Source organism: Rhinolophus hipposideros (assembly GCF_964194185.1).
Source record: "Rhinolophus hipposideros genome assembly, chromosome: 3".
Lineage (NCBI taxonomy): Eukaryota > Metazoa > Chordata > Mammalia > Chiroptera > Rhinolophidae > Rhinolophus > Rhinolophus hipposideros.
The window spans coordinates 19,587,120-19,603,223 of NC_138049.1; the positions used below are offsets into that span (position 1 = coordinate 19,587,120).

The window sequence follows — 16,104 nt, forward strand, 5'->3', positions numbered from 1 at the left end:
AAAATATTAGGATATATGGCATACTGGCCTCTATTTGGACTGTTGCCATGGGGCAGTTTCCTTGGTAGGTAGGTGTGTCACAATTTTTGAGAATCATTGAGAAGTTGCAATAGTCCCAGTAGAAATGTACACATGCACAAATCCAGACGGAATCTGTGTGCACTTCAGGGATTCACAGACTCCCTAAGATTCGTCCAGGGACTGCAAGTGTCGATTCACTATAGATCAGCAGCCCCTGCTCTAAATTTCCTGCACAGTCCTGCCATGTTAATTTCCCTAAAGCACCGTCCTGAGATTGTCATCCTCTCACCTCTTCCTTCAAACCCCTCCCGAGGCCTCGAGTTCTTTATGCAGTAACTTTTTCAGCCTTCCATTTAAAACATTCAGCCAACTAGCCTCAACCTTCCTGATCAGACTTCTTTCCCTGCGTTCCCTTCCTGGAGCCCAAGACTACGTCACTGCTAACTTCTGCAACTTCCTGTTCCCTTAATGTATGTCCAGGCTTTCCCATTTTTGACCTTATTTATATAATTTTTCCACCTGAAGCTCCCTTTTCTTTAGCTCTGCTTTTAAAAATTATACCGTTCCTCAAGACTCTTTAATATAACCTTTTCTTCCTATCCCACCTATTCTAAAAGAATCTCTTCTTTTTCTGCCCTCTCAGAACACCTGTTTGTATGTTTATTCTTTTACTCATTCATTCATTCATTCCAGCAATAATTCTATAAACATTGAGTGTTTCTAGTACTGTGCATTCTGCTGGTACCGTTGGCTCCTGCCCTGCAAGAAGGTGAGAGATGAATGAGAATACATCTAAATGGAACCTGATGAGGGCTCCAGGTCAGGGTAAGATGTACAGGTTAAGAGTCAGACTGCTGGGCTCAGAACCCGGCTCTGCTGATGCTGGGGTCCTGGCTGGGTGACCTGGGCCAAGTTACTTCACCTCCCTCTGCCTGCTTGTTATCTGCAACTACCTCATAGGGTCCAAAGGAGGATTAAGTGAGTTTACAATGTAAAGATCTGAGAAGAGTTGCTTCACAAGTAGTAAGAACTCAGTAAATACTATTATTATTCTCATTGTGAATGGGGGTAAGTGGCAAGTGAGTGTAGACTTTCTTGAAAATATGTGTCCGAGAAAACCTTACACTCTACCCAGAATTCTACAATGCTTGTTGAAGGAGATTAAATAGACACACACAGACTTTGGCAGGGCTCCTCTTTCAAGCAGATTTAAGGAGCTGATTATGTATGTTTCAGGTGCATTTTATGATTTCTGGACCGATAACCAACTTATTATCTCCTGACCTAAGAGTGGTTTTGAAAGGTCACTACTCCCACGTGCATTTTTTAAATCGCTATGGAGCTGATAAGTTTACAAAGAAGATTTAAAAATAAAAATGGCTTTTCCACAAGATAGTATTAACATATCTCATCCCTCTAGTGAGGCAAGGCATTCATAGGTATAAAGGCAGAAGACTGATTTTTAGGATAACAGGTCGCAGAAAGTGTAGATTACAGAGTCAACAAGCAGGTAAATGGCGTTTTAAATTACAAAGTATTTTATTAAAGTGGGAGTGTTTGGAAGCAGGTTATGTGCTTTTTATTTTGTGGGTTGTACCTTTCCTAGCTGAATAGAGAGTTCCCGGGCATCAATTTCATCATCTGCATTATGGGGATCATATCTCTATTCAGGATTAAATAAGACAGTGTACATGAAAGTGCTTGAAAATAAGGAAGGAAGGAAGGAAGGAAGGGCAAGTCCCAAATATAGCCCAAAGAAATAGCCAGAGATTTATGCTTGACTTTTTAAATTTATATTTAAGGTAAGAGTCCACTTGAGGAGTATGTTCTCGTGGCATTGACTTTATGAGTTTAAATCCGCTGACTTTTTTAATTAAGTGCATTGAGTGCTTTGGCTTTGTTGAGCTGCTTGCTTTCTTCTGTGATTACTTGAGTGGCATATTAACCCATTACGTCAACACTGTCACCTTTAGAATAGTTGAATTGCATTTCAGTGCCTGACCATGAGTTGTTGTGATTCAGGACACTTATGAAAGTTGACTACAAGCAGAAATTTTATGAATAGAAGAGTGAGAACATGGCAGATTTCTGTCAATCACTTTTATTAAGAGTTAAGTCACTCTTTGCTATGAAAGTAATTTATAGGGCAGCGTTCCATCTCAGGAAAAATGAAAATGAATGGCATTTGTCAAGATAGGTTTCAACACCCGTGGAAAAGAGCAAGTTTCACGGAAAATGTAAACTGTACACCAGATTATTTATGGTCATAACTATTTCAGGCTCTTTGGTAAAGTGTTAGGAAGTTTGGCTGAATTAGATATCATTCACTGTGCTAGTCACTCATCGTGTGTCCTCCCATATTCAGCCATTCTGTGTGCTGCTCTGAGCTCCATGAGGCTTTGGCAGGAGCCCCAAAGGCAGGAAGAGACTGGGTCAGTGTATATCTTCTCTATCCCTTCCAGATTCTGGTGGTAGCTGCTTCCCTGACCACGACAGCTCCCCTGGAGCTCCAGCCTGCTTGGGGCTGTAGGAAGGAAAGGCTTCCTGCCACTGTTTATGGTGGATGTGTCCGTTTTCCTTCTTGGTTCTCTTCACCTTGCCTTCACCTATGTTAATTTAATAGATTCTGGTCAAAATCCCACCCGTAAGGGACTTGTTTTCCACTGGGGCCTAGCCGATATATTCTCCATTAAGCAAAGTTTATGAAACTCTTCTGGGGTGTGGACCTCACAATAAACTAGATCTCAATCAACCAAATACGCATGCTGCTGTTTCCACATGATTTTCAGATATCTTTATCACCATGCCCACTTTATTAAAAATTTGATAAAATAAGCTGAAATATCACATGTGTTTCCCAGAACTCCTCTTCCTGTATGTTTCTGATTAGGACAGGCCATAGGAGAGAGTCTTGTGTGAGATTTAGAGGAAATTTTAATAGCTCACACATGTTGTTTATATGCTGGATGACCTCTCTGGTTTGAGGCAGTAGCTGGGCCTGCAACTGCTTTACCTGCCCCAGGATCCCCCTTTTCTGACTCTTGAGCCAGACATGTGCGATTAGCTGTGTCATGAGGGCCTCAGATTCTGTAGGACACTCATCCCATCAAGATCTGAGGCAACGGGAACAGATGGGGTTTCACTCTGTCCTTGCGAACTTTCCATTGTTCTTGGTCTCCCCCACTTCGCATACATCTTCCTTTCCTGTTTGCCTGTCCACTTCCTGTCTGCCCATCCTCTTCCTATCTGCCTGTATTCTGGACTTCAAGCTCCAGTGTGAGCCTTACAGAGTCTGCTTAACCAGCAATCCAGTTGTGTAAGGTCAAACTCCCTTTGTGTGTGTGTGTGTGTGTGTGTGCGTGTGTAGATAGATACATGAAATAAAAATATTAGTTTTCCTTTTGTACCTTCCCTTTCAGTACTTTACAGTCTGTATTTAATATGCTTTTTCTCTTAGCTCCTTTTAAAATTTTTCTCTATATCATTGACTTTCAATAGGTTGATGATGATGTGCCTCCTTTTTTTTTTTTTTTTTTTTTTTTACTTTTTTGTATTTTTTGGGACAGGGCTAGGCAAGAAGTTCATAGATATACAGCAAAATCATGATCATTAAAAGAGTAAATTAATAAATTACCAAAATTAAAAATAATGTTACTATAAAAAATCTTGCAACGAGAATGCAGGATTTGCAAGCCACGCATCTGACAAAGGCCTTATATCTCAAATATACAAAGAGCTCTCAAAACTCAATAGTAAACAATCAAGTTATAAAACAAGAAAAAGATATGAATAAATACTTCACCAAAAAGGAGAATTAGGATTTAATATGTGAATTTGGGGTGGGGGATGGGGCAAACATTCAATCTATAGCACCATATTCTAACCATCAAAAAGGAAAAAACGATGACAAGGACACCTCTTCCTTTAATATCATGCCGCAGAAGTTGTACAGGCTGTTTCCACTTATATGCAGTTGACCAGATCTTAAACACATGGTCCCATCTAATTGCATGGAGGCAGGGATTCATCTTTACTCAAAGGAAGAAGGGAAAATGGGTGTTGGGAGACAACAAGCTGTCCTTCTCACGGATGCCTACCATTTCAAGGCTCTCCAAAATTTGACCTCATTTTCCACCAAAATTATTTTCATAGCCACCTAACTCATCTATCTGTCTCTACTTTCAAATTCTCCTAGGTCACTGTCATTAGTCATCAGTTCAAAGCACAGTTTTAATTAAATTACTCTCTTGTCTCATAACATTCAATGGATCCACATTACTTGCAGATTAAGTTCAAACCCTTTTACTCAAAATGATATGAATTTCCTCTGTAACACCATTTCACCATGATTGCTCTCTTCTTTCCTACCCTCCTTTATTCCTCTCAACTGGCCATTCCCTGAATACACCAGGAACTTTCAGTTCTCCCAGACTTTTCTCATGATAGACCCTCCACCAGAATGATCTTTCTAAAAGCCTATCACCAACTGTTGAAACACAGCACACACATCCAAGCCTATCCCCAATGATATTTCTTTAATAAACTCATTTTTATCACTTCTATTAAAAATAGCCTACCCATTCTCTGAATGGTCAGTTTTTATGCTGCCTTCCATTATAATAAATTACAAATGTTCATATTCATGACCATGATTATATTGTAACCTACATAGTATTCCCTACAGATTATTTTACCTGTGTAGTCCTGGGATCACCTAGTCTCTGAATTTTTACCTAACAGCTGCATAACACATATTTATTAAATGGAATTGGTAGATAAGCACTGAATTTATTGAAGGAAAGAGAAAAACTTCAAGTCAGTTCTCTCTGGATAAAGCACTCATTTAAACTAGATTAAATGCTGTATCAACAATCTAGTATTATTCATTACATAATTCTGTCTAAGTCTATATGTACTCATTGGAAATTGTTTTGGTGATTTCTGTTAATATACAAAGCTTAATATGGATTTGCATCAGGAAGAACAACTTGTAAGTGCTATTTTTAGCTCTAAGAAGGAAGTGACAGTTTTTCAATTTTTAGCAGAAGTGTTATAACTTATCTCAGTCAAACACTTGCTAGGTCATTTAGTACGTCACTTATGTTACTTTCTATTTCAACTCTCAAGCCTATTCAGAAATAATAAAAGAAAATTTTAGTTTTGATTGCTGCTAATTTTCTTATGACTAAAGGTAGAAATAAAAATCATTTCAATATTGAATTGTCTGTTAAAATATGAGCACAAGACCTATTTCATATTAATCTTTTGTTCACATTGGCCAATTTGTTAGCTCTTTATTAGGTTCAGACAGGAAAAATATAGCTATAGAATTTTTAAAAAAACAATAAATTCCCAATTAAGATTAATAAATTATTTGAAAAACAACCCCGGATTGGACTTATACGGGCACCTCTTCCTGAAAAATAGGATTTCATATTAACTCTTTTGTACTTTTATGTTATTGGTCCCTTGCTCTATCCCTCTTCTGTGCCATGTCTGACCTCTTTTTGTGACCTCTTGTTTATAATCTGATTAAAACTATTTCATGCACTCTGTATTAACCCTGGTTGTATGGGAAGCATTAGAACACTGATCAGAGCTCAGGATCATACATCACTCCAGCTGAATCTTAAACTAGAAAGAAGGCTTAGGGAAGTATGTGGACTGAAAATAAACTATAAGGCTAATATTTTTAGTTCTAACTCTATATCCTATACTGTGTCATTTTTTTAGATCTAAGGAAAGTCAGTTAACTTTCTAGGGCAAGGAAAAACAAAACAAAAGAAAAATCATTCCGGCGGTGACTCATAGAATCATTCAGGTACAATTAAGACTCCAGATCTCCCACGGGAACAGGCTGCAGTGCATCTCTCACTGAGACCACATCCTTGCTTAGCCTTTTCTCTGCCCTATCCATCTTCCCACTCTCCTTCTTCTGAGAGCACTCTTTGAATAAATCACTTGCACAAGAATCCTGGTCTCAAACTCTGCTACTAGGAATCTCAACCTAAGACAATTAATTGGTCATGGAATTAATCCTAACAAGATTCTAGAATGAGGTTCTGGAGTTGATTCAGTTGCTGGTCAGATGGCAACGGTATCCGTCCCCATCACTAGTAGTAGGTAGAATACTGGTAGCTCCTGGAATGCTGTAGAGATGAGATTGTTAAAATGATTACCTGTGATGAATTTGATGGTTTATAAAAGAAAAGAGATATTCCAGCTGGAGGCACTGTCTCTGAAGTTTCAGAATGATAGGGGAAATAATAACTCTAACTATGAACTAGAGAATTGGGAGCCTGTTGCTAAGTGCCACTGATATAATGAAGAGAGAAAAATAACAAGGTTTAAAATATTGATCAGAAATTTAAAGCAAAGTGTGAGAGTCAGAGGACCTTCTTGGCAGCATTTAAAGAGACCTTCATCTCCTGTAGCCAAGAGGAGATACAGCATATGATTTAAATGTAAAAGGGGCAAAACTTCAGAGAAAACTGAATTCACAGCCTGGTCAGTTCTCCTACTTCAGACTCAGGGCCCTCATAGGAAAGGAATTAGGACCTTAACACTCAGGATGGCGATTTCTTGGTGGACACACTTGAGTGCCTTGGTCTCCAGACTCGCCTGAACTCTCTGGATCTATAGAAGTGGGTAACTCTACTATGTTGGAAGATACAAGTCATCTCTTGAAGATTTTTCAAATGTCTCAGTTAAGGTACTTTATAAGACAATGCTTGCACTCCCTTAGGATCTGTACCCATCTGCCTTCCTGTTCACCAAACTGATAACTAGGGCCAAATTTCAGCATGACTTCACTGAAAAAGTGCAGATCCTGCTAAGGAAAGAGAGGGCTTACACACCAAAGTTACTGCAGAATCTTATTAACATTACTTCCAGGAGCAGGGGGAGGATGCCTGGAAATGAATAAGGGTGCTGGATCAAGGTGGGGGCAGAGTATAAAGCTCATTAAGGGAGAGTTTATCAACTTGGAGGCTCTGTCCCACGATACAGAATTTAATATCTTCATGTGGGCTCCCAAAGATGGTTCCAATACATACCTGGGATGATGTTTGGATGATGTGAAAAGCAATGATCCATACTGAATCAAGTTAGAGATGCCAGAACTGTCAGACTATGGAGGAAGGGATTGAAAGGCTGAGCGAAGTGAGCATGCTAACAAGGGTCTACTGTATGAGACTGGAAAACTCATCAGCTAACTATGATCACTGAAAGAGCATAGAGGACTCTGTGTATCAAGTAATAAGGAGACACCAGTGTCATTGAGAAACTCAGTGGTGGCTCTCCTCTGCAGGCGAGAGTTGATGACAGGAGATGCTGATACAGAGCCAGGCTCCCTAATAGCCATGAGGTTGATAGGGTCCCAGAGTAGCAGAGACTGTGTGGTAGTACTTTACCACCAAAATCAACATGGGTATAATTTCCAGAATGGACAGCAAGTTTAGAATGGAGTGGGTTGGCGGCCAGGGACCTCCAGAAATCTGTGGAGATGTTTAAGATGCTCTAAAGTGTAAGATAGATGTTCATCCATCAAGGATATTGCTTAGTATATATAATCAAAAGAGATCAGGAGTAGATGAGCAGAAGACTGTGGTCAGCTGACCCAGCAGAAAGTCATAATCCCTTGCACATTTTTCAAACCTGAGCCAGTTTTCAAACCCATCACAGAACACCTCCATCAACTGAAAGAGAGGCCAGGTCCACATGAGAAAGGACCTTGCAACACCATATCAGGTGCGCACAGTAGCAACTTCCCCAGTTCTTTCCCCCATTCACTGGAGACAGGGGAATACATGGCTCTTTGAAGGACAATTAGCTACAGTGTCCGAGTTGATGATAATATTCAGAAACCCCAAACACTTTTTGACCCCTTTGCTAAATTAGGAGTATGTGAGGGTCAAGTCACTAACAGGGTCCTTGCCAGGCGTTTGTGTCCACGGATCCCCAGATCCACACAAAGATCATATCCCCAGTTTCTGAATGTAGACTTGGAACAGACGTAGGATTTTACAAAACCTTTATTTTAGTTCCTTGACTTGTAGAGTCGGAGTTATTGTAGCAGGAAAAGCCAGTAGAAGTCCCTGAAACTACATCCCCACCCCTCAGCCAAGACCATAACTCAAAGCCAATGCTATATCTCGGGAGTGAAATGGCAGAGGTTTAAATGATTTAAAACAGGGGTGTCCAAACTTTTTTCAACGTTTTTTACCAAGGGCCATATGCGGTAAAATACACAAACGGCCGGGCCACTCACTCTAGGTGAAGTATGTGTTGCCTCACCTGGTTTATTTAAGTAAACTAAATATATTTTTGGAATTTGCTGCGGGCCAGTTAATAATGGATTGCGGACCGCAGTTGGCCCGCGCGCCGCAGTTTTGACACCCCTGATTTAAAGAATGTAAAAGTTCTGGGTCTCGTTACATCCCTCATCTAATTCACCATTCTGGCCTAACAAGACCTGGTGAATCAGGGAGCATTGATATTGGGCAACTACTTCTCCAAGTAGTCTCCTCATTTGCAACTGCTGTATTAGACGCCGTATGTTTACTAAAGCACATTTAACACAGCCTCTGGTTTGTGGCTAATGTGATTTCCTTTCTTCTCAATGTGTCTCATAAGAAAGATTAGAAACAGTTTGTTATCACATGGGATGGATAATAGTATACATTTATGGTCTTGGCCCAACACTATGTTAATTCTCTAATTCTCTTCTGTGATGGTCCCAAGGGATCTGAGCCATCTGGACATTTCACAGAACTTTCCTTTGGTTCACTAAATGGATGACATATTATTTGGACCTTATGAACAAGAAGTGGCAATTACTCTGGATGTCTTGTTAAAACTTGCAATCCCAATGGTGGAAGATAAACTCTACAAAGATTGGGTGGCCCGACATTTCAATAAAGTTTTTAGGAGTCAACACCCTGGAATGCCAAGACGTACCTTCCAAAGTATAGGACAAGGTGTTTCGCTGCACCCCTTGCTTTATAGACCACTTTGGGTTTGGGAGGCAGAGTATACTGCAGTTGGGAATGCTGTTCCAACCCACTCATTGAATAAGCTAGTTTTGATTTGGACCTAAAGCAAAAAGAAATAAAAGGACTCTGCAGCAGTTTCCAGCTGTGTTACAAGAAGCTCTGTTGGTTGCGTTCATCAGTATAAACTCCTCAAAGCTGATCTGCCTCCTGCTGCTGCTGCTGCTGAATGTCTGACCTTCCAGCAACAGAGCCTAATCCTGAGCCCCTCGTGCTGTCATTCCTTGAGGTGGCCAACCAAGGCTTAGTGGCATGCTACGTATACCAGCCCCCTTCTGAAAAAATATTTTATCTTGAATGGGATTGACACTTATTCCATATTGGATTTGCCTTTTCTGCCTCTGGTGCCTCAGCTCTCACCACTATGTGATACCCTGATGTGGGATCATACCTAACATTGTCTGTGAACCAAGGGACCCTTGGTTCACATACTTCCCAAAGGAAGTATAGCGTTGGGCATATGATTACAGGTCATGCATCAACCAGAAACTGCCAGACTGAAAGTGCAGTGCAGTAGCCTCTTGAAAGTACAGCTAAGGCACCAGCTGGAGATGATAGGACAGGATACTATCCTTCAGGATGCAGAATAGACCTTAAAACATCAGCCTCTATGTGGTGCTGTGTCCCACTAAGTAGAATATGTGGGTCTGGAAACCAACCAGTGAACGTTGCAATGGTTTCACCATCACTCTCAATGACCCATTTGGGGAAGTTATGCTTCTTATTCTCACAACTGTAGGCTCTATGGGTCTAAAGGTCCTGGTTCTCAGAGGGGAAATGCTTTCACACAGTAAGAGAACCACTAAACTTAATGCTATGGCTGCTGTTGACCAGTCAACAAAGAAAGGAGTTGCCATACTGTTAGGGTTGGTTAACCCTGATCATCATAAGGAGCTGGTATATTTGGCACTCATATCATCTACTAAAGTGTCCCTTAGTTTTCTTATATGAAGTTTGAACTATAAATGTGTCAGTACAGCAACCACAGCCCAAGAAAAGCAGGGTGACCTATAGATAACCTCTACAAGATAAAAGTTTGCGTCACCCTACCAGGCTGGCCACTTAGACCAACATATTGTGTTTCCCTCAAAATAAGACCTAGCCAAACCATCAGCTCTAATGTGTCTTTTGGAGCAAAAAATAAGACCTGGTCTTATTTTATAGTAAAATAAGGCACGGTCTTATATACTATAACATAAGACCAGGTCTTATATTAATTTTTGCTCCAAAAGATGCATTAGAGCTGATGGTTTGGCTAGGTCTTATTTTCGGGGAAGCACAGTAGGTGCTCGCTGTGGGTGGAGCCGGGAGATGATAAACATCAGTTACAGCCTTGAGACCAACTGCAACATTGGGGAAGTGACATTTTGTTCCACTAACCCTTCTCTTGTTAGTTTTCCCAAAAATGGCCACCAACCAAAAGCCTGGTGAGAAGGAAGTGGAGCTGAGTGGGGACAACGATGTGACCTGTGGAGGCTGTTGTTTCCCAGATATCCTTAAGTAGATCACTGCACTAATTTCTCAGCTCTGAGTATTGACTGCTGAAGACCCACAGTTGCCTCCTTTCCTGGAGAATTGATCTTGGCCAAGCAGAAGTGCTCTTGCGTAGGAGATTGTCTCCCCCAGGGTGGATAGCCCATTCCAGTAACTGACTGACTTGGGGGGAACACTGAATGTGGACCTCCTACATCGAGGTGCAATGAATTGTGTGGTGCAATCCAGCCCATCAGTGCCTGTGGATCAATCAAAGCTGAGCTTATTTCTCCTGCCTTTCCCTGCCTTTTTCTCCCCTTCTCCTGAGGCTATTCCCTCAACAAATCACTGCTTCTAAGGACACCTGACCTGAGAATGACACATTTCCCTAGGTCAGACAGCTTATTCAGTTATAGAGATGCTATTATTTTTTTAAAAAAGTCTGTTTCCAAAGGCTTTCCTCTTTCACTAAATCCCACTGGGTCCCAGAAAGAACCAATAAATACCTGAAAGAAGTTTTGATGTGCTATCCACCACCACTAACTGACCCTCTATCACTGACTTTTTTTTAAATTGAGCAGCAGTTATAGAATATAACACTCTGTTAAGAGTCTTTGAGATGTGGATTGCTTCTTCGACAGAGGTAACTACTTGAACTAGCTAGTCTACAAAGATTAGTTGAAGAATATGAAAAACTGCCAGGGAAATAATAGACATAATACACTCATAAGGCAGATCCATGCAATTTTGTCATTCCTAGGCTCATTGTGACAGGTTCCAAATGTGCAGTTAGAATTGGGCTGCTCAGCATCTTAACCTAGTCCACTCCTATTTCAAACCTTCATAACCCTTTCCTCATGCCACCTACCCTAGCCAAATGGAAACAATCTAAATGTCCATTGCTAGTAGAATGGTAAATTTACTTTTTTTTATATTAGTTTTAGGTGCACAAAACAACATGGTATTTTAAAATAGCTTTTTTTTTTTAAATTTGTTTTTGTTTTCGTTTAATAAAATAGGTTTTATTAAAGAATTCCAACCAAGATCCCAAGGTTCTGGATCATGTCATCTCCTCACCATTAACAGGAATAAAGTAAGACATATGAAGGATTTCACTCCATTTCCTGAATACATCTGGATAAATTTTTAAAGTCCTTCAGAAGGCAATGGACTGATAGGAGAAACTGTAGCTTGTGAAGGGAACTGTCCACATCAATGATAAAGAGGCAAGGCAGAGAGATAAGGTGGATGAAAGAAAAAAGGAACAATCTGCAAGCAAAACCAACCTGTAAAGAGACTAAAACCAGTCCCTTGTGAATGAAAGGGAGTGATTCCTCCTGTTAAGATCTGGCCAAGGTTTCAAATGGCACAAACGGGGCACCTGGGAGGATGAGGGTACAGAATCTCCCCATAAAGCATAAGACTAAGAACAATATTATGGATTTTGTTAATGACAGCCGAGGAAAGGCAATCAAGATGTTTCAAGAAAAGACTGAAGAACAGCACTGGGCATAAATGGAAAGGAGACATTGGAACTTAGCAGGGGTAGTCTCAGGAACGGAAATCGAGTCTATGAAGGGTAAATGGCATTAGGACCTAAAGCAGGGTGGGTGGGTATCCGGAGACCGCCTACACCAGGCTCCCTACACCATTGTTATTTTTCTCTCAGTGGCTTCAGACTCTGCTACTATTTTAGTCACATCCAGATACCCAATTAGCATGCAGATCGCTGATGGAAAAAGGAGGTGGAAAATGCCACTGATTCATCAAGGCTCACTGTGCCCATACACCATCTTCCCACTCACCATCTCTCCCCCAAGGTCCCCAGAGGAAAATGGAGCCTCTGTGCAGCCGGTTTCAGCTGGGTGACAACCCCTCTCCCCACCCTGAGCCTTTGGGCTAAAGGAAACTGTAAAATTTGACACCCTTTCTCTCTAGTTTCTTGTCTGGCTCTGGGGAAGCAGTATCTTCTCTTAGTAGCAGGAGATGCTGGATTTGCCTCCCAGAGAGTTTGGACTTGCCTGTGAGAGCTGCTCAAGGCTGTCGGTCTTGGGATTGGACTAGGCAACTCCACCTGGCCACCTCCCTCCAGCCACCTTTCTCACTGGCTTGTCTCTGGGGGAGGTGCTCCTTAAAGCTTTCAGGTCCGATTTTCGGTCTCCGTCACATGATAAAACATGACCCTTGGGTTTGTTTGGGTGTGGCAGGATGAAGTAGCAGTGATTGAGGACCCAAAAACATCACTAGTCTTCCTATCAAGTAGGTTCAGACGCCATCCATTTGTCAGAGATAGATACCACTTCCTCTCCCCTGGGGAGGTTTGTCCTTTTAGGTTTATTCTGAGTTTTTTAAGTTGTTACAGAAATATTGGATGCCATCCTATTGGGCCTACTTGAAGGAAGAGCTTCTTCCGGACTTACGAAAGGATTGCTTGATACTCCCATTCTCTTCCAGAGGCTTCATCACCCTGGAGCCAGCCGGCCACCTTTTCAGGCCCTTGAATGTATTGCCTGCTGCTGCTTGGAGCCTTCCTAATCTTTACCTTCCTGGTTAGTGCGTATTGTGTCTCATTTAAGAAAACTTTCTCTATCCCAAGGTCATGAAGATGGTCTGCTATGTTAATCATGAGTAATTTTATAATTTGTCTCATGTTAGATCTCACATCCACCTGGAATTGACTCTTGTATATAGTGTGAATTAGGGATCCAATTTCGTTTTTCCCCACATGGTATACAGTTGTCCTGCTCCACTATTGGAAAGATTGTTTTTTTCTTCCACTTCCCTGCAGTACCTCTGTCATGTATCAAGTATCCATTGCATGGGGGCCATTTATTTTCTTGTTGCTGGAATACAGAAATACCATTACTTTTTTTTATATTGATTTTGTATCCAGCAACCTCCCTTAAGTATTTTAAACTGTGTTAATGGATTTAATGTGTTCAATTTACTTCTAAGCATTTCTAATGCCTGACCAAGTAAGCACCTGCTTCTAGTAAGAAAAACCTTCCAAAAAATTTCAAAGGCTCTAGTAAATCTTAATTTAACTTATAAGTTTGGTGAATCCATTTCTCCTAAATAGTAATATACCACTTACACACTTGCTCGTGTTATTCTTTTAATTTGAAAATATAAAGTCAATGATATGTATATTAAATAGAATCACAACATTAATCTGTCTAAAATGCCAACGTCTTTTTAATTATGAACACTTTAACATACTGTCGTGCAGGGTCTCAGCTCCCACTCCCCACATAAGAACGCAGGACATGGTGAGGCCAAAAAGGAACACCCACGGAGCCATAGGTAGGGGAGTCATACCACATAGTCTCGCTGGCGGCTGGGTTGGAGACACAGGAAGCAGGAGTCACACTATCCGCAACCTGCCATCCACTTGTCTCTGCCAAACAATCTCACTTGCTAGCTGCAATCCGCCTCTCTGTAATCCGTAATCCACACTCTGCCACTTGCAGGCTCAGCCACCATCTTCTTGCTAGCCCCCATTCTTCTGCTAGCGTAGCCACAGCAGTTATATTAGTGGCCAATGGCTCACTGGTTACAGCTGACGGCCAACTAGCCACAGCTGATGGCCATCTGATCACAGTTGATGGCCATTTACTACCCGAGTCAGCACCTTTCTATGTGAGGCCGAGAGCCTGGAAACTGCACTCCTGGCTCTGTCCCCACACAGACATAAAGAGATTATTCCTAAACCTAACATGAAAGTGTTTGTACTAGTGGTATGATTTATCATTTTTGTATTACAAATCTTTCTCTGATTGAAAAGTCACTCACCTTCGAAATGAAGCAGCTTTAATCTTAAAGGTGACCAAGAGTTTCATTTCAGGAGAACTGAGGTTACCACCCAGAACAAGTCATTGTTACCAAGTATACAATTTATGACCTTAAGATTACTTTTCAGTAAGAAATTTGAGACTGGATGGGAACCTGGGGAAGTTTAACCAGGGTAATTTTCTGACCCGAGTCCTTCTAAAAATCATTTCTAAGTTAAGAGTGGCCTCTAAGCCCAAACCCTTCAGATGGAATTTCTCAACCTGCCTCTCTGAGTTCACAAGTAAACACTCCAGCCAGTAGCTATTTCTTGGGCACACTACAGGCCTGGAGGGGTGCACATCAGCAGCAAGTCAGCCTTTGGGAGGACAGACCCAGGGAAGAAGCCTGCACAGGCCCTGGGAGTTGGCTTGGAGCCGTTTGTACTTGGAATTTGTGTTTCAAAGCTTAGTCTGTATTTGAGCCCGGGGTCTGGGGAATGGGAGCATGGATGGATGTGTATGGGGACAAAACCCCAGAGAGTTATTTCCAGGCTCTCGGCCTCACATGGAAAGGTGCTGGCTCGGGTAGTAGATGGTCATCAGCTGTGACTAGTCGGCCATTAGCTGTTACCGGTTAGCCATTAGCCACTGATATAACTGCCATGGCTAAGCTAGCAAGCGGCAGAGTGTGGATTGCAGATCGCGTGGCTCCTGCTTCCTGTGTCTCCAACCCAGCTGTCAGTGAGACTATAGTGGTATGATTCCCCTATAAATGATTCCATGGGTGTTCCTTTTTGGCCTCACCATGTCCTGCGTTCTTACATGGGGAGTGGGACCAGAGACCTCGCATGACACCCTGCATGACAGTGTGTCCCCTTGACCCATGGACTTTTCAGCTGATGGGAGAGTGCAGCTAATGGGGAGCCATAGCAGGACCCTTTAAAGTGGGGATGCCCAGGGCAAGGCCCACTCTGTCTTGGTCTAGGGGCAGAACGGTACTAAAACTGGGACTGAACTGTAGGTGCTTTTCTTACCGCTTTAATGAAAGCTATTCAGCCAAAAATCAAGATTATCCTAGCAAATTAAGGGACACAAAAGTAGAGATGCAGGGTATGCCAACAATTTTGCTCTCTGGAGGGCTCCAGAGATGAGATTTTAACTAGAAATATTTTTTATAGCTCTACAGAACACATCAGTTCCTTTAACAACCAAAGCAGTTAACTCATTGAAACTTCTTATTAAAGAAGTCCTTGCAGCTGTCATGCTAGAATTTCTTTATAAGAGAGACTTAGAGGCAGATTATCTAGTTGGAAATGGGGAGACTTGAAACTGCATTTGCACAGTGGTTTACATACGCTGAGGAAAATGTGGAAAGGACAGGTGGGTAAATGGCACCACTGGTACGTGGCCGCAGCCATGGGTTCCAATCTGTTCTACCCTCAAATTCCTTTTGGCCTTAAACTACGGTAAACAAATGAACAGCATTAAAAATATTCGGCTTCTGTGTCCTTTTCTTTCAGGGCCATTAGACACAGCCTATCAACACAGATCCTTTGGGGACCTTTAAGTTAGGAAACACTCATAGGTGACATATGAAGGAGATAGTAATATAATACAAATGGATAAAATAAAAAATGCACACATAGGATTTGACACATAGTTCTGTTTTATGAAAGTACAACTTGTGAAACGTGAAAGGAGCCATACTTTGATAAGGATGGCATCACTTCTCTTCACACACCTGTTCTAAAGAGTAAAGATGAAACAACTTCCCTGTGTTGATTTAAACC

General features: G+C 41.5%; 1 protein-coding gene across 1 annotated transcript in view; it reads right to left on the reverse strand.

The window, feature by feature from the left end:
• The window catches only part of STX11 (syntaxin 11), a 67,614-nt gene extending 53,081 nt beyond the window's left edge, over positions 1-14,533 (reverse strand). The window contains exon 1 of the mRNA XM_081044400.1: positions 14,337-14,533. The gene's annotated coding sequence lies outside the window, so the exon portion shown is untranslated. The remainder of the gene's footprint in view (positions 1-14,336) is intronic.
• Positions 14,534-16,104: the final 1,571 nt, after the last annotated feature.